Source organism: Dipodomys merriami, unplaced genomic scaffold (assembly GCF_024711535.1).
Source record: "Dipodomys merriami isolate MVZ:Mamm:240054 unplaced genomic scaffold, mDipMer1.0.p SCAF_14, whole genome shotgun sequence".
NCBI classification, from domain to species: Eukaryota; Metazoa; Chordata; class Mammalia; order Rodentia; family Heteromyidae; genus Dipodomys; species Dipodomys merriami.
In genome coordinates, this window is record NW_027202715.1 from 36,941,265 (window position 1) to 36,963,573 (window position 22,309).

Consider the following 22,309-nt stretch of genomic DNA (forward strand, 5'->3'; position numbering starts at 1 on the left):
AATCCTCAGGTTTTAGCCTCATGAGTTGCCAGGATTATAAGTGTGAGCTACCAGTGCCAGGCATACTAGTTTTTTGATTCCCTCTCCACTGACTTGTCCAGAACTTGTAAACCCAAGGGCTGAGGTAAATTACCATGCATTACTCATTGTTCTAGTGTTTAATGAGCTCTTAATGAACAAAGAATTTCATCAGAGCCCTCTGCAAAGGCCTTCCTAAACTAATTCTCAAGGGAGGAGGTACCGTTAGCTTTCATTAAAATCCTAATGGTTAAGAAAACAGCAAAACAGTGCAAGGATCAGCCTGGCAGATTTTTCTTATGGGCAGAATTCTTTGGCTGTCTTACACATTCTTGTTCCAACCTCTCCCATGTTCTGGAGGCTCAGACAAGGGGAGATTACTTTAAAGAAGGACCTGAAAGAAAGGGCCAACCTGAAAGAGAGGAGGAAAGCTGTGGGAGAAAAAGAGGCCTTCTTCTCCAGACTGATGGCTCAGCTAAGTACAGGCACATGAGTTAGTTCCAGTCAGAGAGACATCCTGCAGGGTTGGTTCATATTGTTGGGAGTCAGCTTGAAGGGCAATAGGGAGCCATGAACATCTCTGCATCAACTTGTAGAAAAGAAAGAATAATACGATTGGGGTGTAAAAGACTGATTTGTTCTCTCCCAGGGAGAGGATGGATGTTAGGAGATGTGAGCCAGAGTAATTGGTTTGAATGTGAGAGGAAGGGTGAAGCCTGGAACAGGTCCTTCATTAGCATAGGTGAAGAGGAAGGAGGCACAGATTTAGGGCAAGGGGAAAAGAAGACTTTCATTTTTCTCCAGGTCCTTTGGCTATCCTAAGCCAGTGGACTGGGCACAAACATCAAGGCTAGTGGCTCAGAAGATTCTGGGCAGAGCCTGTAGTTTCTGGCAAGTGTGAAAATTTCCAGGTTTGCTTCAGAGACGTGAGAGCACTGGGTTTAGAGGCCACAGATACAGAGGGTCACCTAGGCATGCAACTGAGTTACTCCAGAGCCTGGCCCTCTAAAGGGTGCTCCATGAATACTTAAGTGAATGAATGGCAGAATGGACCCGAAGCTTGGTACTCAGGGTGCCTCAAATTAGTCCCAGCCGCCAAGACCCTCAGTTTCCCCATCTACTAACCAGGGATGGGGTGCGCCGCCGGGGGTAGGAGGGGGGACTGAATTCCAGCGGGCTGCCTAGGTCTGTGGCTTTCCCGCCCTCGGGCCTGAGCCACCCGGCGGCGCGGTCGCCAGCCTGGGCCCCACAGTGGCCACGGGGCGCATCGCCCTCGGCGCCCTCGGCACCCGCCCCTCTCCCCCCGCCCCCCACCCCAGCGTGGCCCAGCCGGGGGCGGGCCCCGCACAAGCCGCTCCCCCAGCTGCCCGGCAGCCCGCGGCGGCGCTCTCGGCCTCTCTCCGGGGCGGGCGAGTTCTGGGAAAGCCCGGCCCAGGGCGGGGGCCCCCGCAGCCCTGCGCCCGCTCCGCTCGGGTGCCGCTGCGGCTGCGGTCCGGGTCCCCGGTCGGGGCTGCGCGCACGTCGCTGGCGAGCGCGAAGCGAGGTGGGACGGCGCGGGCGGCGGCGGCGGAGCCCCGCGAGCTCACGCGGCGGGAAGGGGAGCGGGGAGCGGCGCGCCCCGGCTCTGCCTCCCGCGCACTTGCCTGGCTCCGGCGCGCGCTTCTCGGCGTCGGCTCTGCGGCTGACAGAAACCCGGGACGCCCAACGCCGCTGGAGCCCGACGGAGGGACCGGCGCGGACCGTCGGGCGGCAGGTTCCCCGGGGACGCCCGCGCCGCCGGCCGGAGGATGAAAGGCGAGCGAGGCGGTGTGGGGCTGGAGAAGGGGACGGCGGGGCTGCATACCTGGGGGTGTGGACGGGCCTCGGGGACCCCGGACTTGGTGTCCGCACCCTCCAGGCTGGAGGTCATTCTGCCTCCCTCCTTCAGATGGCCTCAGGTCGCCCCTGTGAGGTGTGTGTGTGTGTGTGTGTGTGTGTGTGTGTGTGTGGTGTATGTGTGCATGGGGGTGATGTGTGTATGTGGTATACATGTGTACATGGAAGTGATGTGTGTGGTGTATGTGATGTAGTCATGGGGTATGTGTGTGTGTGGTGTATATGTGTGTAGGATGTGTATGTGGTGTACATGTGTACATGGAGGTGATGTGTGGGGTGATGTGTGCATGCTGTGTGTGTGTGGGGGGGGCTGGGGGCATCCACTATAAAGAAAATTAGAAGTCTTCTTTGTGGCAGGGCCCTAGTGATGGTATTTCAAGGAAAGTGCTCCTGAGATTGTTCCTGGAGAGATTTATCTAGATCAACAACTAGGAAGTGCAAGACTGGAGCTGGTCCCACTCTTAACCAATAACCAGAAGAACCGATGCCTTTCCGTTAACGCCTTCAATTCTGTAGGAATAAGTAAGCTAGAGTTACAAGCCCATGGTCCTAGCCCAGGCTAAGTGTAAGGGTGTGGAATTGTCACTTCCATAAGTAACCCCTGAGAAACTTAGCTCAGTTGGTCCAGTATATAAAAAAAAGTCATTTAAAAGATTTATCAGGGGCTGGGAAGGTGGCTCAGTGGTAGAGCGCTTGCCTTGCATGCCTGAGGCCCTGGGTTTAATTCCTCAGCACCACATAAGCAAAAAGAAAAAAGCCAGAAGCGGCACTGTGGCTCAAGTGGTAGAGCACTAGCCTTGAGCTGAAGAGCTGAGGGACAGTGCCCAGGCCCAGAGTTCAGGCCCCACGACCGGACCCCCCCCCAAATGATTTATCAGAGTTATTTTACATAATGAGCTCCCTGAATGGGCAAAAGTAGGATTCACTTCATTGAAAAGTTTTGTTTGCACATAGCTCATAATTTCAGCTATATTCTGTCTGTTGATGGTTTAGACCCGTGCAGAATTAGTGCCTTTCCATGGTTTCTTATGAAAACCTTCTGGAGAGATAGAGTGGACAAGAGGTTATAGAATGGGCACAGTCAAGGCTCTGGTTTCTGGAACTACTGGTGAGGGAGAATGGTTGAGAAGGAAAACGGTTTTGGGAGGTGGTTGAAGGTGACTGCATAGATGGCTGTATCATCATTACAGGGAGAGAGACAGAGATAATAACATAAGGCTCTAGCGTTTTCTATGCAGCCAGGTCTTGGGGAATACTTTCTGAAGAATGTCTGCCAGTGCCATATACAATATCCTTTCACCCTCCTGCCTCTCCTCTCCCATAGTGCTAAGCACATTGACTTTGCTATTGTGAGGCCTTCCCTGAAATTCTAGCCTGGAACCAGCCCACCTCTCCCTCCTCTGAACTTTCTGCTCTTATGAGATTTATGTAGATGGCTTATTCTCCCTACTGAAGGCATTTACTGTGACTTTTTTGGCATAAGCCTGGCATTTAGGTTTTCTAAAGATAACTATGGGCTGATCTTAAATGTTAAGACTTGGGTTCAATGACATAAATCTCCACTTTGGAGTGGATCATATAATAGAAAGGATTGAGAGAAATGTAAAATGTTTATTATTGGCATTATCTTTCATGTAGAGCCCCACAGGGGGAATTTTCTTTATAGCTTAGAGTGCCTTCTGATGATCATTGGTCCATGCCTTTGGATCAAGTAAGAGGTGAGAATAAGCTGGAGAGATGTTCTGCTAGCCCTTCTAGTGACACAAGCTCGTTGGGCTCCAAGTTTGACCTCTGTCATTAAAAATTTCATACTCAAGTGGGTTGTGGTGGAGCTGGAGTCGAAGGAAGGTAGATGGTTGTTGTTGTTGTTTCCCTAATCTAATTGTATACATTTTAAGGCTTTTTGTTGTTGTTATATTTAAAATTCATTAATGAGTAGTTTGCTACTACTTCCTAAAGGAATAAGGAAGAGTGAAGGTGATTGTGCATAGTGAAAGTTTTCTAAGTAGAGGAAAAGGATGATTCCGATGTTTGGGCAAACACACTGCAAGGTTCTCTCCTTTAGCCTCTGTGTGTGTGTGTGTGTGTGTGTGTGTGTGTGTGTGTGTGTGTGTGTGTGTGTGTGTGTGTGTGTGTGTGTGTGTGTGTGTGTGTGTGTGTGTGTGTGTGTGTGTGTGTGTGTTAGCAGTGCTTACCTTCCATTCTCTGCTAGAGGACAATAAGAACAAATTTTGGATTAAGAAGGAGAATTCTAGAATTCACAGCTTTTGAATTTAGAAAGAGAATTGGGGAAGAAACCAGGAAGAAACATTTAATAGCGGAGAGTGTGAACTGGTTTGATGAAGTTGCTTTCCTCCTTGGTATTTCCTCCTTTGGAATTGAGCAAGTCGGAGTTTGAGGGGAGGAAAGGCAGGTGACTGGGGGATATGGTGCTACCCAAGGAAAGTTACAAAGCTTTAGTGTGGTCTAAGGAAGGATGTTGTTGTTCAGTAAATGTAGGGTCACGAAAGAGGAGAGTTAGAGATGGGGGAGCAAGGAATAGAAAAAGAGGAAGAAGATATCAAAGATGCATTTTGCCACAGGCCAACCATAGGCTTGGCAAGGAAGGCAATACTCCCCAGTATCATGTGCTCTATCCTGCTTCCTAGATGCAGAACACACACAGGCTTGTTGTTACTCAATTTTAATTCAGCTGTGTTATGGCTTAAATAGGTTTTCATGGACTGGATTGGGAAACCAGCCCTCAACAAGTGTCCTGTCCAATATGCTAACCACTAGCCACACATGTCTATTTAAATTTAGAAGAGTTTGAATAAATGAAATTAAGTAGCCACATTTCAAGTGCTCAGTAGTGGCTTCTGTCCTGGACAGAGTAGATATAGAACAATTTCTATCATCTCAGAATCCTGCTCCAGAAAACTGGTCCAAAGAATTAATGCCTCCTAAACTTCAAAATGAATGGGTCCAAACCAAGTTCAGTTATAAAAAAACTGAAGTTTCCTGTTTATAATTCCTTATTAAGTTTGTTTAGAGGGGAACAATAGAATTTGTTATTGATACCACTTCTCTTGTACTTTCTATGAAATGGTGGACACTTGACATCTATTAGCTCTCTTAATTTTTAAGACATTAGGTCATAAGTGATAGAGATCTAAATCCCTTACCTGTAACTCTAAAATAATAACAGTGATCATCACAACAATAATACAGACCTTTTGAAAACTGAAGCCTTTATAAGTTTGGCAACAAAACTTGATCTAAACTGATGTGAAGTTATGGTAGATTTCCCTTTTCATTTGACAACATTCATACATTTTAATGGCAGAAATAACAGGCATGCTTGGTTTGCTGCAGATCCCACAGGGAAAGTGTGTTATGTAATACAGGGAACAGGCACTCTCTTACCTTTCCAAAATCTAAAACATTTCTCATTCACAGTAAGCTTCTCAGTTTGGATAGGGACTACAAACTTTCAGGATCATGTCCATTTGGAAGATGGGAAAACTGGGGTATTGAAAGGTTAAGTAACTTGCATGAAGTCTTGGCAAGAAAATGTCAGGATTCAGATTCAGTCAAAGTTGGCCAGCTCTAGTCTATTCTCTTGACCCCTGTGCTATCCTGCATCAGCCTTGGGGCTGGTGATCCCAACCAAATGACTGGATGAAATGCAATAGCTTTAACTCAGCTCAGTGGAAAGTTTCCGATAAGGCTATGGCTGAATTGTTTAGCAGTTGAGATTTTGAAGGCTATGACTAGTTTAGCCATTCAAGTAGGCAAGCTTAGCAATTGTTTAGCTTCTACCTGGTGCCATTCACATTTGGTTTTGAGCCATTTATTGCGTGAGAACAGAGGAGGAAAGAGGTCATTCATTGTGAGTCTTAGTAAAACCACTGGGCCATGTTGAGGCTTGTGGCAGGCGGGGCTTGCATATTTATAACTGGTGTAAACAAGGTGAGCTCCAGATGGGGTTATTCTGGTGACCCCCTAGGGTTCTGAGCACCCCCTGGCATGGATTCAGAGAGTCTCTATCCATTTGCCTCAGGACCCAACCTCTCTAGTTTTACACTTGTGAATACAAGTGTAATACACCTGTTTTCTTTTAGAAAGTTGACTCGAACTGCCGGGTTGTTCTCAGGATAGGAGTGGACTTCTCAGGTAGTGCCAGGCCCAGGTGGTCTGTTGCTTGGCTTTTGGGTGCAGACCTGATTTTGAATAAGTTCTTGGTAATCCTAAAGTTTCTCCTTTGGGTATGAGAAAATATTCTGCATGTCTCAGCATTTGTGTGTTCCTTTCGCATGGGCTCTGAGGACGCTGTCTCTGTGGCTGAGGGGTATGTATACTACTGTGTCACAGTCCCCTCATATTCTTTTTTTTTTTATTGTGAAAATATTGTACAGAGGGGTAACAATTACATAGGCAAGATGAGTACATTTCTTTTTTTTTTTGGGGGGGGTCTGGTCGTGGGGCCTGAACTCTGGGCCTGGGCGCTGTCCCTCAGCTCTTCAGCTCAAGGCTAGCGCTCTACCACTTGAGCCACAGCGCCACTTCTGGCTTTTTTCTTTTTGCTTATGTGGTGCTGAGGAATCGAACCCAGGGCCTCAGGCATGCAAGGCAAGCGCTCTACCACTGAGCCACCTTCCCAGCCCTCCCCTCATATTCTTATCACCCTCTCCCTGCTACTCTACTACTGATCAAACATAAAGACTCTAGAATCAGCTTTCCCTGTGTTTACTTCAGCTTTGCCTCCTACTAGCTATCCAACATTGGATAAACAAATTAACCATTTTGTACAATAGTAAAAGTAATTTTGCAAGATTCCTATGAATCCTGAGTGAGACAATTCACCTACAGCAACATATATAATACCAGGCATATACTAACTACTCTAAAAGTTAGCTACCAATATTTTTCCTTCTCTATGGGCCACAAGTCTTACTAATCTTCTTACCTTCTCCACAAGTTGTACCAGTCTGTTATTGTAAGCTCTGAGTAGGGGTATGTGGTAGGCTAAAAAGTGTTCAAGTCTGAATACGTGGAACCTGTGAATCTTTTTTTTCTTTACATATCCAAAGGGCTTTGCAAATAAATTAAGGATTTTAAGGTAGGAGAGTATCCTGGATTTCTGAGTAGGTCCAGAGTCAATAGTGGTAGTAGGATGAGTGATGAGATGTGAAGGAACATAGGCGGGTAGGGGTGAGGGAGAGGTGGCCCAGTGCTATAGGAAAGGCTAAAAAACAGTCTTCTCTAGAACTTCCAGATGGAACCAGCCTTACCATTTTAGACTTCTAACTCCCAACCGTTTGTATTGTTTAAAATGCTAACTTTGTGGTAATTTGTCACAGCAGCATAGGAAACTAAAACAACGTGGAAGGGAAAAAGGAGAGTGGTAAGGAGTGAAGTTGAAGCTATGTTAAACAGTAAGCCAATGTTTAGTGAGCACTTGGTCCTAAGTACTGTTCTAAGTGCTTTCGATGTATTGACTTGTTCAGTTTCCACCATCACCTTCTGAAGTAGGTACTGTTATCATCTGTGCATTGCAGGAGCAATCTGAGGCACTTTCCCAGGTTCACGCAGCCATTTCAAGTAGAGCTGGGCTGTGGGTCCAAACAGCATGGTATTCTTATTGGTGACCTACACTATTCCCAAAGTTTACCATTTCTGGTGTGACTGACAGTACCAGCCTGTGAATGGTATGTTCCTGAATGTAGGTAAAGACCAGAGTTGAATGAGTGAGAAGGATCGTGTAGTTTATGTTTACCCCCAAATGCCAGCTATTAAAGTCCTGAGTGGGTCTTGCCCTTCCTGTCTCACAGTGAGTGAGTCTGGACAGCATCAGCGGCAGCAGTTGCCAGCCAGAGCCATGGGGCAGCTCTGCTTCCACCTCAGTTCCTGCAGAGCCTCTCTCCTCACCACAGACGGCTGGCCCCGGAACCCCGCTGGCTCTGCTTCCCACCTCTGCCTGTTTATTGGATTTACCTCATTCCTGACTCTCCTTCCAGCCCCAAATTCTACCTCCTCCTGGCCCCGTTGGTGCTCAAACTGGAGCTGGTTCCTGGATGGAAGTGCCAGGGCCTCCATGAGAATGAATGGGGTATTTGACTTCCTAAGCAGTAGGTGGGTTCTTGTCTTCAGTACTTTTATTCTGAATGATGTTACTTTGGACCAGGGGTTTTCAAACTGTGTTCTAGAAGGGCTTGGGGAGCTATAAAGGCCCTAGCCCTTAATTCTGTTCCTATAGAGCAACCCCAATATATCTGTTTGATACATTGTGGTCCGCCTTAGTCTTCTGTGTGGAAAGAACATCCTGTTGTTAGAGAAACAGAGAAAGGCGTTTGAGAAGAATTACATGGATGTAAGGCATTATGTGTATGACCCTTAGCCCACAGACTTGGAAGTGTTAGTAACATAACGCTGGATTTTCCCTAATTTCATTTTGTAAGTTTGGAATTTGGAGCCAGGTTGCTTGGGTTTGTTTAGATCCTGGCCCCAGTACTTGTAATTTGTATGGCCTTGTGCTAGGCACTTGGCCTACATAATGGAGTTGGGGGATAGTAGTACCTACCTAATAAGTTGTGAGAATTAAATAAGGCAATTCATATAAAAGGACTTAAACACCACTTGACATAACATAAAAATCCAACAAATAGCCACTGTGACCAATTTTTGTCACCACTGAGTCTTAAAACCTTTTACCCTCTACCCTTAGGACACAAGTTTAAAAAACAAAAGCCAAAGAGACTTACAATTCTGTTTTGAGGCAGAGAGCACCAGACCACTTGCAAGAATAGAGGAAGAGGAAAGTAACTGGGTAAAACAAAACATAAACATGAACAGCCAATCTTGACAAGGGTATTATTAGTTGGACTGTACTGGGCAGAGTTATCCTCAGCCTGGGACATTATCAGTCCAGTCTGACCAACCCTGTTATCTCTCTCTACTGGTCATGGCACTTCTGGGGGCCCTGTGGCTGAGGGGTCGCCTCCACTTAGAATCACAGGATGGATTTCCTTTAGAGAGTTGGATTGTGGGTACACTCAAGTCCTGAACTCAGCTAACATTTGTGTATTTTAAGGCTTGGTAGGAACTGCTACATAATAATTAAACAGTAAGCTGCTGGATTCAGAGTTAAGGAGAGGCAAAAGAGAGACTGTTTTGATGACTTCATTTTAGATTTAAGCTATATAATATTACTAACTATGGAAAATCCAGGGAATGGAAAAAAATCATTTGGGAAAAACACATGTGACTGAGTGCATGCTATATGTGTCTGGATTAAAATATCATATAACACAGTTTAATCTGGATATCACTGGAGTTGTTTCAAGTTGCTGTCATTTCTAAAGAAAATTTCAAATTATTTGCTATTATACATAATATGGACTCGAGTTTCATTGATGAACAATTATTTTTTTCTATCTGTGAAATGCTTGCCTGGAAGATTGAAGTTCTCTTTGTTAGTCTGTTTTGTCAATCTCCTTGAGGTGGATAAAATTCACAGAAGTTAAACACTTTTGGCATGAAATTGTATCTCCCTCTCCACTCCCTAGGCAGAATGAATTTGGATGACTGGGCTGAGCTTGAGCTGCTTCGTTAACTACTGGGGTTTGAGCTGATTCTCTTCTCTGTTGCTTAGCTTCATTACAAACTCTGCCTTGGTCTATTGTGCTTGAGGTTTCTTCTTTCAACTGTGGCTTGGGCATGGTTTAAAAATTCACAGTGGTAGGGATTGGTAAAGCTATGAAAGAAATATTATTTGAATATAAGAGAAGAAGAGAACTTCATGAGCTATGTGTGAAAGTGACATGGCTTTTCCAAAGGAGTCTAAAAATGAATCTTTGACACTGTCGATGCAGCGTAGCCATGTGTGTTCTCTGATGACAACTTGGATCTTTTCTTTCTTTCTTCTTTTTTTTGACTGCTTGTGTGGATTGAGAAAGCCTCAGGCTTCTCCAGTGCTGAGTCATGAGATGGCTGGTGACAGGTGAAGGGTGTTACTGTCTGCAGGCAGAAAAGCCCACATCCAGTTGGTCACCAAGGATGAGACAGAACATGTTTATTTCTAGCTAGTCAGTACATTTCTAAAGAACTATCATTGTCTATGCAGTCAAGTCTAAGATACATCACTTATTTAGGAGATAGGAGAAAAAGTCTTTAAAAATACCATCTTAACAGCAACAAAATCTATGTTTTTATCTTTTCATCACGAATGCATTTATTATGTATTTGTTCATGATTTACTAATGTTTGATGATATGCTATCATCCAGTAATTAGAATTGAGGAGTGGAAAGGAGAGGGGTCCAAGTTTGGCTGTCTTGGCTTTGTAAATTCAAGGGATGTGGTCTCCCTAGAGATCAGGGGACTGCCAAAGCCTCCTAGCTAGGGAGAGGTAGATCTCGGACTTTGTTTTCACAAACAAAATTGGCATTGTTCTGTAAATACGTCAGCCACAATTTTAGATTCTGAATTCCTTGCCTTACATTCCATCATGAAGAAGGTCTCAAACCACTGAATATTTCCAAACCTTTATTTTAGTATCTAGGTCTGATATATCTCAGTTTAAGTCTTAATATATATTTTTCATATCAGTGCTATCTTGTTTATTCATTATTTTGAAACACTTTTTTTGGGGGGGGGTCCGGTCATAGGGCCTGAACTCTGGGCCTGGGCACTGTCCCTCAGCTCTTCATCTCAAGGATAGCGCTCTACCACTTGAGCCACAGTGCCACTTTCGGCTTTTTTCTTTTTGCTTATGTGGTGCTGAGGAATCGAACCCAGGGCCTCATGCATGCAAGGCAAGCACTCTACCACTGAGCCACCTTCCCAGCCCTGTATTATTATTATTATTATTTTTTACTTAACCAGTTTAATATTGTAGTAGGTTTTTCCTCAGCCTTGGAAGGAGAGTATTATGTTATCTACAAATAGGGATTATTTTTCTTTAAAATCAGAGATTTCAGAATCCAATAGCTAAAGCTGAGGAAAGTAAACCTGTTTCATTCCTGATTTTAATGGAATTTTTTTAATATTAGTAAGTAAGATATTGGCTTTTGGCTTAACTCACTTTGAGTAAAGTAGTTTTGTATTCTAGATTTTAAAGAATGAAAACAAGTTGTATCATAGTCTAAAAGGCCACACGTGTGCTTTTCACATTCAACCTGCTGTGGTGCAGGTTAGCCAAAGTAATAAATTTCCTCTCCTTAAGCCATGGTGGCAATCCAGTTCTGGCAGTTTGCTCCTATTTCACCAATGTATCATGTCTCTAAAGTAGAGATATTATCCTAACACCAATTTGGATTTTACTTTGGATTTAAATAAAAGTAGCTCTAGTTATAACCAGAATTGAAATTAGTTTTTTACTCCTAAGTGTGCCTGAAACTGAATTCAAGGATATCTCTGTTGCTCTCTTGAGAGTGAATGATGATGGCTAAGAAGCTGGGCCCACTGCGTTTCTGTGGGAGGCAGTCTAGAATAAAGAGAACACCCCAGGTTGGGTAACTGGGACTTGTGTTCTTGGAAGAAATTTGGTGTTAATTAAGGATGATCTCTAAATTTGCTTTCCTGTGAGGAAAAAAAAAAGGATACCTCCTCTTCCTCCTCCAATCCTCCTCCTCCTCCTCTTCTTCTTCCTCCTCCTCTTCTTCCTCCTCTTCTTTCTCCCTCCTCCTTGTCCCCCTCCTCATCTTCTTCTTCCTCTTCCCTCCTCTTCCTCTTCCTCCTCCTCTTTAAATGAGGTCACTCTGTGGGCCTCAAGAGATAAGCAGAATTGGAGCTATACTGTTAGCTGGAGACATGATGTGGAACTTCTTTTGTGGTGAAAAAAAAAAAAAGCAGGGCAAAATATCCAGGCCACAGCATCATTTCTGAATCTACTATCAGTCAAATTCAATGTCAAGTTTTAGTTCAGCTTTTTGATCACAGTCACCCCTTCCATCATTTTCCTCCACTCCTAAGGTCCCTCCCTATCAGACTTATTTCACATTTTCATACCCTTTATCACTATCTTTACATTCTTGCTACTTACATGCTACTCCCTAGTCCCCATCTCCTTATTTTTCCTATAATGTTAACCAGATTTTCTCACTCATTCAATGCTGCTCCATCTAGCAGTTTTTTTGTGAGTCACTTCTTCATGTCAGGCATTAGGCCAAATGATGGGGATGGAGGAGAGCAAGATCCCAAAGCCACTGCACACCCAAGCTTACCTGAGCCAGACAATACTACAGGTGTGGGAGGACCTGGCAATTTCTGGCAAAACAAGACTCGTTGTATCTCTGTTCCTTGGTCAGTTTTTCAGATACTTACTTATGGAAAGACTATATAATGCATATACATTATAATTTTTTATAGTGATTTGCTAAAGGGTCTTGATGAAAACTGTGACATGTTGATTCATGGGAAAGAAGCTTCTAGTGCCACAACTTGGTGTTTCCTTTAGAAAAAACATTCCCACCCTCTTTTGTCTTTTCTGAAAAAAAAAAAAAAAGAGTAGTTTTGTTTTGTTTTGGTTTCTTGTTTTTTAGCGTGTGCCAGAACTGTGCTTTGCTCTCTTTCTTAGCTTTATTTGCACAAGGTTGGTACTCTGCCACTGGAGCCACACCTTTGCTTATGGCTTTGTGTTGGTTAACTGGAGGTAACTTGGTTTGGATTTATCTGTGTTGGATTTGAACCTTGATCCTCAGATTTCAGCCTCCTGAGTAGCTAGGATTATAGGCATCAGCCACTGGCACCTGGCTGAAATGTCTTCTCAGTTTGAAGAATTCTAGATAGAAGGGCTCTGAGACTGAGTCAGTACCTTCCAAGCCTGACTAGAATGCACAAGGAGAGGCGGCAAATGCTTACCCTGTGACCAGTTCTATGCGTGTAAAGGCTCAGGGGAAAACTAGGGAGAATGTCCAGGGCATTGGATCTGTTGTTGAGGAAGCAACTGAAGTTCATCTGGAGTAACTACTTCCCATACTCAGCTCTTGGTTTATTGCTTAGTTGCTTGTTTTGAAATTGAGTTCTTTGATTGGTCTGTAATGAGACTGTTTACTGGGTTCCTAACTTTATACCCAGGATTTGCCATGGGTGATCTTTTGGTACAGTTAGGGAGTTAAAATATACGTACCTGGACATTTCAGTGTCCTTCTCAGGAAGTCTCTTGTCTCTGATCAGCTGTTATATGATTAAGTCCTGGAGAGGGAGCTCTGTCTGGGGTTTTCTGATACCTAGTGTAGGGTATGGACAAGGGAGGGTATAGCTGGACGGAAATGATCGAAAGGATTTCCTGGTGGGGGGTAGGATGGGAAGTGGGTGGGAAGAGGGTGGGAAGAGGAGGAACACTCCTTGGAAGGCTGTCACTGGGGACAGCAATTTAGCCAGGTGGGCAGATTTTTTTTTTTAAGTCTTTCTCTTTTCTTGCTTACCTGCCATGTATGTTGGAATTTCTCAACTCAGTGAGCTGAATTATACCTTTATAACCCTGATTCTAAACCTCTCTGCATCCTCTGCTTCCTTCCTAAGCTCCAGAGTGGCATAATTCCCTGCCTGCACTCATGCATCGCCCCAGAACTTGTGTCCCAGACTGAACTCAGTCTTTTCCCAAACTTGTTTCTCCTGTCTTCTCCATGGTAGTGAGGATATCTTATATTGATCTATTTGCCAAAGCTGGAAACCTTTCATGGTTCCTTAGAATCTGGGGCTTTTCTTTCCCATCCCTCACCATACTCTATTGCCTTCTGTTTTCAAGTCCATCTTTCTTAGTTCAGTGTGGGCTCCATAAAGCCCAAGAAGGAGCTTGTGTTGGTTGTTCATTTCTGTTTCCTTCAGCCCTTGTGCAATAGTGGACCTGTCACAAAATTACTCTATAAATATATGTTGATTAATTGTACAAATGGAAATTCCTTATCTGTTTTACCTCTTTGATATCTCTTCAGTCAGGCAGGCCTGGCTTGGTCCAGCTTTGCTGTTTCCTGGATGGACTTGATTAATCTTGAGATATTTCTCATTTATAAATCAGGCTAGTTTTAATATCATTGTGCATCAGTTTCTGAATTACAGTATACACCTCACAGGGTTGTGGTGAGGATTCATTGAAGTTTATACCATATTTAACATCAAGAAAGGTGTATTGTTATGTAGGTAGGATCTTGGATGTGCAAGGTCTTCTGTGCAGGTTAAAGAGGAAGGTACTTTATCTTTCAGCAGGTGAAGATCTGGACAAACCATGCACACTGGAATGAACAGATAGGTTCAGATGAAACTACCATTTAATAGGTAGCCATTCTAAACCTCAGTTACAAAATCCCTATAAAGTTGGAGCAACAGTACTTCTTACCAAGGGTTGTTGTAAGGTATACATGAGATGCATCCAAAATTAAGTTGTTTTTGTTTTTGTCAGTCTTGGGGTTTAAACTCAGGGCCTGGGCAATGTCCCTAAGCTTCTTTTGTTCAAGGCTAGCACTCTATCAATTGAGCTACAGTGCCACTTCCGGCGTTTTCTGTTCATGTGTACTGAGAAATTGAACCCAGGGCTTCATGCATGCTAGGCAAGCACTCTACCACTAAGCCACATTCTCAGCCCAAACATGAAGTTTTAAAAAGTTATTTTCTTTACTCTAAGCAGGAATGTTGGGCATATGGGCCATATAGAGCCCAATGGGACGGACACATTTGCTGCCCATGGCCATCTGTCTGTATTGATAATTTTGTATGGTCTGCAAATGATGTTATAAATATCCTAATGACTCCTTGGCAGAACAAAGGCTCCCCACCCCTGATTAAAAAGCACTGAATTGCCTTGGAAAGAGATCTGTAGCCACAGCCTTGTTCTTGGATCAGCCAACTTTAACATTTTTATCAGATATTTGGATGAAGCATAAGGCCATATTAACCAAATTTGCAGATGACCCTTTCTACCTCTGGGGACCATGGTTAATAGGTGATACAATAGAGCCCCAAAGTGCTGGGATTTTTATCTTTCCCGTCCCAATGGGACATGAAGTGGGTGGATCAAAGTGTGAAAAGAATGTGAACTGGGATTGGGGATAGGGATGACTTAACATGGTTACTGGGTCTTAATATGGAGAAGAACTTTCTAGAAAAATCACCAGGAAATGATAATTAGTTGAATATCTAGAGTTGGGATGTAGATGAAGAGGGTTAGAGATGACTAAGAAGTTTGCTTTCCTGAATACAGGAAAAAAAAGAGGTGCCAGCTCATAGGAAAGAGGAAGTTAGGCAGAAGAGCAGAGAGTTGGAGAGAGGGGGGAACCAGAAATCTGGCTTTGTGCATGCTGTGTTGGCTCTACCCAACAGGAAGTTGGAAAGTCAGCTCAGTGAAGGGAGAGGCTGTGTCTGGAAAGAAGCATTTGGGAGTCATCTGTTGAGGTGATAGTTGAAATTGTGGGTGGGAGGGTATGGGATGGTTGAGGAGTGGCTGCTGCTATTCAGAATCATTAGCATTGTTGGCCTTAACTTGAGATAAGCAGGATAAATAAACCCTTGCCCAAGTGGGGAACTTGTTCTACTGCCTTCCTGGTGCTATTTGACTTCTGAAAGCCAAATTCTACTGGATGAAAAACAGCTATAAGAATGTCAGGTTTTAAAAATTAGATTTTTTACTTATTTTTTTGTCACATAAGCAATTTGTGGGTACATTTTTGTCTGTAAAGAATGTAAACACTACAGACTGAGTAAAAACACCTCCCTCCTCAATTAATCCCCATTTAACCTTACAGTGTCCAAAAGAGAGCACTATTACTTAGTTTTCAGGTTTTGATAATACTTAGGCATCTCCAGGGGAAGGAGACCATATTCAATTTGGAGATGCTTAAGAGACATAGCTAGGAGAAGTAGAGCTATTTCTCTGGGTTTTTTGGGGTGGAGACCTTGATGGATGATTGAGATAAACACTAATTTTCCCCTATAGTTCCTTAAAGCCATGACTCCCTAGAATAAACTACTAATATGCCATTGACCCATGACAGGGAATTTCTGTGTGAGGCACAATCATTTGTGAGCTCAACCTTGACAGGACTCTGTCCATACCATTAAGCTGGAGAGCTGGAGCTTGTGGGGAAGAAGGGAAAGGACAGTGTGCCCATGAGAAGGGAACTTTTGCCTCTACCCCCAGCTCTAAGTCAAGTGGTTGATTAGGAGAGAGGTCGGTTGGGTTTGAGAATATTTGTTGTTCCTAGCATTGTAATAAATATTCAAAGTTTAAACTTCTGGCCTAGAAGCAACTAAAAATACATGTCCCTGAGAGAAACTACCATACCCCTCATTCTCCTTTCCTTGAGGCTCAGTGTAAGGACAGCTGGGCAAGGAATGAAGAGGACCATCTTCTGTACTAGTTTTATCTCACTTGGGTGATGTGTTCTGTCTCTGCCTTGACCTGTTTTTGGTTATCCTGACTTTTGTGTTCTGAGTCATGTAAACCTCCAGGGCCCTAATTTTTCTCCTCTTCATTTCTGCTGCCCTCACTCAGAACTTGGAGAAGGTCCTATGTGGGGCTAACCTGCAGGACATCTGCCTAATTCTTTTCTTCCTAGTACCCAACTCGGCCAGGCTGTTGAAGAAGCTGTATTGTTCAGGGTGAGACTGTCTGGTGGACAGTCTTCTAGGCAGTTTGGAATTGCTGACATTACCCATATGAGACAACTCTGCGAGGGAATTTCTCCTCTTAATATCTCTTTTCAGCTCTCTAAACCCATCAACCCCTCCTAAGCCAAGGCCTCCTTGGTTTAGTCAAGCAGTCTGTTTGCCTTCTGAGTTTTTTCAGATGTTGTCTGGTTTCTACTGAAGCCAGGCTAGCATGCCCACTGGGCTGCTGGACCAATGAATAGGCTCATTGTCTGCACACTGTCACACTCCACCAGAGTGTGTCTGAAATAGCGTGCAGCAGAATGGCCACCACCCACTTCTTTGCATATGTCTCCTAGCCCCTTGCCCTCACCTGTCCCCTCTGCCCCCATCCTCCCAGGACAACAGATACTAAGTAATAAATACCCCATGCTTTCATGTCTTAAGAGTACTCTGATCACCATGAGGCATCTTTCCATCCCATGCCTTCCCTTGGGCTGCTGCCTGTTCCCCATCCAGCTTTCCTCTATACATTAAATTCAGTTTAGGTATTAGTCATTCTAGAAAGTTTTCCTTGACACTCCTGAGGTCAGACTCATTATGGTAAATTGGGCCTTTGTGTTCCATGTCTGTTTCCCTCATTCTGCTACAAAAGTCCCACTTACCTCTTTCCTTACGGCTGGACTGAATATGCTTGAGACCTGTCTTGTGCTTGTTGAGTCTAGCTAACCTGGGATGAGGAGCATCTTTGTGTGTTTGCTCTAGGTTCATTGTTCTGGCAGACCCTTAATTTCACAAACACTATCTTGCTATTTGAATCTCATGGTGAGCAAACTCCCAGAGAGGCTTTCTCTTGTAATAATTTGGTCGCATTCTCTTTGGATGGTCTGCAGGTGGAGAAGCATCATCTTTAGATGTCATACATCTATCTGCCTAGAGAGAATTGAGAAGCAGTAAGAGGCATCACAGATTGGCAAGGTCATGGAAGGAGGCCTCTGAGATGCCTGGGGTCTTGAGAACTACTCTTCCCACATAGCACAATGACTCCACCATGTATGTGGTCTCTTTGCCTTTACAAAGCACCTTGACATAGTTGGTATTATTGAACCTCTTCTACAAATCACCTTGTGAGATAGAAAGGATTAAAGCCAATGAGGAAGATTCATTTGTTGAGTTCCTACTATCTCTTAGGCAAGGGCTCAAGAAAAAAGAACAAAAATCAGCACATTCCCTGTTCTCAGGAAGTTATGATCCTAGTCAGGAAAACAAATAGGTAACTAGTGTACAGATAAATAATGAATACAATTTTTAGCAGGGGTACATCATAGTAGTCAACATAATGGTACAAAGAAGTCATGGGTGGATGGGGAGGAGGGGCTTCAAAAGCAGGCAAAGCCTTTCTGAGGAGACGACATTTGACCTAAAATCACAAAGTGAGATAGATCAGGCCAGGTGATGATTTGCTGATGAGCTGAGGGACTTGTTGAAGGCCCAGGGTACAGCTGGGACCTTCTGGGAGCCTTCTAGCTCTTTCTCCATTATCCTTTGGGCTCTTTTCTTCCCCATTTATCATGTTCATAGATACCTGTGGGTTATGTTAGATATAAGACACTTATTTAGTGCCCTGGCAGACAGGCAGGGGATAAAGTGCATTGCAATGCTTTGGAAACTCTTACCAAGCACAGACCCTGCCCTCCAACTTGAGTATTCACAGACGGTCTTTATGGGAAGAGGGCCCACTGAGGATCACCTTGACTTCACCTCTTGTCTTATACTAGTTCCTTATTCAAGGGACTCCATAGGATTACATTTTACTCCATCTGTTGGGTACTGGTGGCTTATGCCTGTAATTCTAGCTACTGAAGAGGTTGAGATTTGAGGATCACAGTTAGAAGCCAGCCTGGGAAGGAAGCCTAAGTAGAACTATGGTTCAAGTGGTAGAATGCTAGCTAGCCTTGGGCAAAAGAAGCCTAGAAATAGCACCTAGGCCCTAAGTTCAAGCCCCAAGACTGACACACACACACACAAATTACTTCTTTCCAGGTAATCGGGAGCGGATATTAGAGACATCTAAAGCAGCTAAAGGATTGACATGCTGCCGTTGTTTTTCAGCTGGAGTAAAATATGTAATATAAAATTAACTATTTAAACCATAGTTTAGTATATGGTTCAATTGCATTAAATATATAGTGTTTTGTAACCATCACACTATCCATCTCCTTAACTTTTTTGTCATCTAAATGGCAATTCTGAACTCATTAAATAATAGCTTCCTGCCATTTTTTAAAGCCCTTCATGAATTGTGGGTAATGAGGAAACAAATGCCTCTTCACCTGATGGTAGAGGATTCTGGGGTTTATTGCAGTGTCTTTCAGGGTAGTCTATAGTCAGAATTGCCATGTGGTAGTGGAGATGGTGGGAACCAGTGTTTGTTAGAATGATCATCTCCTTTCATCCTCTTGAATGAACATCTTGAGTTTGGCCTACGTATCTGTGTTCTTACAAGGTCCCACCACATAACTCTGCTATTGATATAAATGTGGGGAATCACTGGTTTCTGCTTCATGGGAAGAATATGTGAGGAAGATGATGAACCAGGTAATGGGGTAACTCATGACAGGGCATGCTAAGGAGAAGCAGCTGTGTGGATCTGAATTGCTACCTGTGTCTCGTGGCTAAGGGTATGACTCTAATTTGCTTAATGTGTCTCAACCTTAGTTTTCTTATCTCCAGATTGGACATTATAATACTGTTAGGTTGTTGTGAAAACTGACTAAGGTTATACACATGAAGTGTTCAGCACAGAGCTTCATGTGTAACAAGATGTAGGTCTTGATAGAGTGTAGAGGTGGCAGGATGACTCCAGAGACTTCTCTGCATGACAGATTCAGATGGAGAAATTCCTCAGTAGGATAGATAAGTGGAGTTTATGTATTGCTTCACTATAGGAAGTCATGAGGAAAATGAGGATATGTTGCCTGTACTGGATATTTACATCCTTCTTGAGAATAAGGGCTGTAAAAGGGTTGTTTAAGAATATTCTGGATGTTTGGGACTGTGATAATTTGAGGCTAGACTCATAGGTACTGGTAAAAAAGCTTCCTAATAGAATGTGGTTTGTCTGGAAGGAAGATATAAGGGATTTGGGAGTGATGTGCTGGACATAAAAGTGGTCAGTAGGTCAAGCTCAGGGAATGGGTCTGTGAGTTAAAGACTATCAGATTGATAGAGGAGGCTAGTGTTGATCAGATCAGCTTTGAAACTGATTCCATTTGACCTAGTTAAAATGAATATTACCTAAACCTAGCAAATATCCCTTTGATAAATATTAATTAGACCCATTAGAGTATGGTTTTATGGACATTTATATTCAGTACCTACACCATGACACATAGTGGGTTTTAAACAATAGCCAGGCATCACTATAGTTCTGGCATACCTGGAGCCCAGGAGTTTGAGATCAGCTTGAACCACACAGTAAGACTCATCTTAAAAAAAAAAAAAAAAAGAAGAGAAAAAAGAAAAACGGTATGGGTGAATGAATGAATCCTACCCTTTGACCAACTCTTAGAAAAAAAGATTGAGCAATTTGGAAGTTGTACTACCTCCAATGATGAGGCAATGTTTTTAAACATATAAAACAGGTGAAGTTGTGCATGATTTTAGGGAGGCAGGGCAGTGTGAGTTTTCCATGATCTCTTCCTCTACAAAATAATATAGAACTTTAGGAAAAGTGATTACTCCATTATGTCCATAAATTACTCTTTTAGCAAATACAATATCATATATTGTTGTATATTATAGATGTGATTTATAATATACATAGTTATTATATTGTCTAAAGAAGCAAGATTAAAAACAATGCACAGTATAATTCCAATTCTGTAAAAAATATATTTTCCTGGGAAAAATACTGGAAGGAAGTTATAACAAAATTAGGATCACTGGTAGCAGTTTTCCTTTTACCTATCAGCCTTTTTTTCAAGTTTTTTTTTTTTTACAGTAAATGTGTATTGATTTTTATTTTTTTATAGGTTTTTAATTGGAAAGTTAGTGTGGAACATAACGTATTTGTCAAAGCTTGTCATCATGTCTGTATCCCCATCTCCCTAGGTACTTCATCCTCCTTACTCCCCACTCTCCACCAGCCTGGGGAAAGTTCTGAAGGCTGAGGATACAGGCCAGAGAACATTGAACTCTGCACACAGTTCTGTATACTTTACTTGGGATTACACCATCTTGAAAAATAGCAAAAGGACTCATAACCTGACTTACGGAACTGTAACCTCTTTGTATAACTGCTTAACAATAAAAATATTTTTAGAAAAGGAACTACTCTTTAGCTCTTTAACAAAAGAGAAAAAGAAAAGAAAAAGGGAAAGAAAAATAGCAAAAGTGCCAAGGTGTTGGCCTGTAGATTAAAAAAGTTAAAAACCAATAAAAATAGAACCCTAAAACTTGTTTTCCTTATTTTTTTTTAGTCAGTAGGAAGTGTGAATAATATTGCTTCATTTGGGTAATGATATCTTAGTGGTAAATCAGTGGTCCCTTCAAAATGAACTTTGAGTTTTAATGAGGTGTTCTATTTGCATTTTTAACTCTACTCAAAACAAGCTGTTCAAATGACATCAACTGTTTGAGTCAGCTGTTGGCTGGGCATCTACCCAAAATTTGAGGTCATTGGTGGCATCCATGAGGGGTAGGAGCAGTCCTTTAAGCTGGTTGACTAGAAGGCCCCTAAAGGTCTTCATTTGGACTGGTGTTAAATATGATATTGATATAAAAAAAGAACATGGTTAAAAGTGGCCATCTGATACCTTAGTATGTGGATCAAAATGCTTTCCATCTGCCAGGCTTTGTCGGGGAACCTCTATGGGACTGGATAGTTATCTGGAAAATGTCTCACTTGGTGTGATGATGACATTTAGGCTGTCTATCAGATGTGGGGACTCAACTGGAAGGTATGGGAGGCACAACTGGGAAGCAAAGTTTTCAGAAGTCGAATCATATCTTCTTTTGATTAAATCAGGATCATTTTACTGAGGAGCTGTAATGTGAGAATGTGTTAGGAGAGTAGATTGGTTCTACTGTGTTTATCTCATTCAGGGTGAGTTCTCATCCCATGTATTTTTAATTCTTCGGAAAACACTTCTGTTAATTAAGAAATGACCTGTAGAATACTAGTTTGAAAAAAATTAGTGAAAAAAATTAGTTGATGTTACCTATCAATTTCTAATAACATGAATTGTCATTGTTCTATCTAATTGGTGGTGATTGGTTACTTGGAAAATGACTTATATTTTGGTTTCATGAGATATGTAACAGAAGTCTTTAAGAAATCAGGTCTTGTTCTTCCCTCTCTCCCCTTTTTTGAAGTGTGTTTGATAGGTTTCATTATACAGTGTTGGACAGATTTCATTATATAAAATGTATATTCATACATATATGTGAGTTAAATGAATTTGTAAGACATAACTAACATTAAATAGTGATGTAGAGAACACTGAAACTGAAAACAAGGCAAAGATATATGCTCTTAATATTAGCATCATCATGAGAGAGCTTAGCCAGGGCAGTAAGACAAAAGGAGAAATAAAAGGTTTATATTTGATAGGTAAGACTCAATTAGTAAAGTAATTCCTTAGAAACTGCAAGAAGCTGAGTTCAAACTCCACAGTGCTGCCAAAAAAAGAGAATGCACATATTTGGAAATAAGTGAAATTTTATCTGAAGATGGCATATTTATATAGAAAATACTGTCTTTTACAAAGTGATTGAATTTAATAAGGTGTAAGTCACAATGTGTATATGTTATCAGTTGTTTCCTATGAGCATGCATATCTACAACTAGG

The 22,309-nt window shown here is 42.6% G+C and overlaps 1 protein-coding gene across 3 annotated transcripts in view; it reads left to right on the forward strand.

Annotated features, from left to right (window-relative positions):
• Positions 1 to 1,570: 1,570 nt before the first annotated feature.
• Plce1 (phospholipase C epsilon 1) overlaps positions 1,571 to 22,309 on the forward strand; it is a 262,319-nt gene continuing 241,580 nt past the window's right edge. For 2 of the 3 annotated variants that reach the window (XM_070021236.1, XM_070021237.1), the window contains exon 1: positions 1,571 to 1,812. The gene's annotated coding sequence lies outside the window, so the exon portion shown is untranslated. The remainder of the gene's footprint in view (positions 1,813 to 22,309) is intronic. The other variant, XM_070021238.1, reaches the window with a different exon arrangement.